This window comes from Propithecus coquereli, unplaced genomic scaffold, assembly GCF_000956105.1.
Source record: "Propithecus coquereli isolate 6110/MARCELLA unplaced genomic scaffold, Pcoq_1.0 Scaffold190, whole genome shotgun sequence".
NCBI classification, from domain to species: domain Eukaryota; kingdom Metazoa; phylum Chordata; class Mammalia; order Primates; family Indriidae; genus Propithecus; species Propithecus coquereli.
Genome location: NW_012143857.1, coordinates 206,402 through 209,182, shown reverse-complemented (window position 1 = coordinate 209,182; position 2,781 = coordinate 206,402).

Genomic DNA, 2,781 nt, shown 5'->3' with positions numbered 1-2,781 from the left:
CTATTTTATTTTTTAATTAAAAGTTGACCCTCAAATAAAATGTAGATGCCTGTCAATAGTTTCTAAGATTTTTTAAACAGCTGAAACAAAACTATAGTCAATAATGTTTTAAATCACTTAATGATAAAAGACCATATTGCAGTTTAAATTTAAGAGCATATGATAATGAAGATTTTTGTATTTAGTACAGAGTTTAATTGCTGTCAAATTTAAATTGCTATATTTATACTGTATTATTTCCCAGCTTCCCATTCACATTTATCATAAGTTCAAGTAAGCATGGTAAAGGTAAGATTAAGAGCTGATTTAAAAAAATGAATACGAACAACTGCAAGTCTGTTCATTAAAAGGCTTTGGAAAGATTCTCCAATAGTATCAGATTAAGAAAGTATTTTAATCAAGATCTGGCAAACAAGAAGAACATAACATAATGTGTTGATGTGTGAAAACTATAGTGGAGGGACTCAGCAGAAATGAACAGTGTTCTTCTCAAAGGATAAAAGGATTAACCTTTTATGCTATGAAGTCTTTTAAGGAGAAACATAGGCAGTAAAGCTATCATTTCTATGCAGAAAGAAGTAAATGAGGCTTTCTTTGGAAATTCACACAATTTTCAGGCAAAGAGACTTTGGAATCAGAAGGCATTAGTTTTGAATCCTATCTCTACCATAATATAAATTGTGTTGCTTTGGACAAGTTACCTAAATATGTTTAATATTAATAAGGCAACTTGGAACAAGTGGATTAGTTATAACCATTCTAAAATACCAGTCTCATTATTCTTTAGCTGAGTAATACTTAATATTTGATCTCTGGGTCTTAATTTTCTCATATTAAAATTGAGATAATGAATATTCACCATACAACAAAAATATCTAATAAAATCTCCCAAGGATGTTGTGAAAACAAATGTGATAATATATGTAAAGTATTTAAATTATTGTCTGCTTTAACAAATATTTGTTAATCTCTATCCCCATTATATTCCTTAAGACAAAAATGTGGGAAAATACTAAATTGCTCCTTTGCGATGATGATGTCATAAAACAAAACAAATTAAAAAAAAAACAATTATTTTCACGTATTGCTGATGGGAGTGTGAATTTTTACAATTAGGAAAACAATATGACAATTTCACTTCTATGTATATACCCAAGAGAATTGAAAACATGTTCACACAAAATCTTGTAAATGTGTGTTTACTATGTATGATAGCTAAATCTTTAAACAACCCAAATGTCTATCAAGTGATAAAGGCATGTACAAAAGTGGTATACCTCACGGGGGAGGGGAAAAATGGCTGACTTGAAACAGCCCATGCATGATGATCACAAGGAGAAGATCAAAAGTTGCAGAAAAGTGCCCACCTAGAGATGGGATTTCTTGGAAAAAAAAATTGTAAATCACCACAGAAGCCACGGGAGACATTCAGAGTGAAGGGGAGGGTGATGGGGTGATCCATTTGGCCAGATTAGAAGGTACCTGGGGGAAGCATTGACACATGGGGAAGGACAGAAGGAGAGAACACAGGGGCTCTATAATCCCCCTGTGGGCACTGCAGCCAGAGGAGTGAGGGCCCCCCCCACCAGCACAGACCTCTGGACTGATCAGGGAGATGCTTCCAGTCTGTGCAGTGATACTTCACTGGAGATGGGCACCGTAGGGAATGTATGGCTTCTGTTTGCTGGTTGCTGCAACTGATGCCATTCTAAGCTCTCAGATCCAGAGCGCCTGGTCTGCACAGGGTTTGGCTTTGCTACAGCCACCTTTGCCAGGCCCAAGAGGGAGCAGGAAGAGTGGATACTCTCTTCTGCCCTGTGACTGGTAGCCAATCACACCTCCCTCCCATGGAAAATTTGAGCAAAATGGATACCACATACACCATCTGAGAAACTCTATGATGATTACCTACATGGGACCTAAGAAAGAAAGAAGTCCTACCTACCAAGCAGCTCAGCCTGAGAGACTGGCCCATGGTACCCTCAACATGACTATTAGGCCTCAAAAATCTGTCTTCAAGGTTCCAGGGCTGCAGACTGGCCCGTGACTCCACGTCCGTGGTTCTCACACTACTGTATCACCCTACAAGTTGACACACAGAGCTTCTGTGATGCAACAGGCTTGAGGCTCGAATCCTGAGGCTCCAGCCCTGACCCTGAGCCCTCTATTCCTACCACCAACACTCATGGTAGCCAGCTGGTAGGAACTGACCCCCTGGATTAACTCTTTACCAAGGACCAGCCAGCTTTAGCTGCCATTGCACCTGGTTTGAGCAAATGCCTATAGCCCAGAGACCCACAATCACTGCCTAGATAAGCTTGCCCAGCTGCCACTGTCACTTCCACAGGGAGAACTGAGCAGAGCAATCTCCTGCAATGCCAGCCACCATAAAGAGGGCCTTGCTCAGCTCACAACCTGAACTTCCAATAATGGCCTGAGGAAACCCACCAATCCACATGAAGATCATGCACCATCAGCTTAGACTGCGTCAATCACAGGGGAATGAGACAACACAGAACAGCTGCAGTATAGGTTCTCATTTAATCTGAAACTCCCCTGTTGGATCAATGTTTCAGAGTAGGTCAGAAAAGTACCAAATAGGGACCTCTCCTTCTTCTAACTAGGAAAGCTCGCAGCAAAGGAGAACAGGTATGCTCCAAACCTATCTGCTCTGAACTGAGAGAATAGGTTTCAGGTGAGAAGAAACCAGCAAAAGATCTTCGGAAACATGAAAAGAAAAAAAAAAAAAAAAAGTTACTATAACACCACTAAGTGATCACA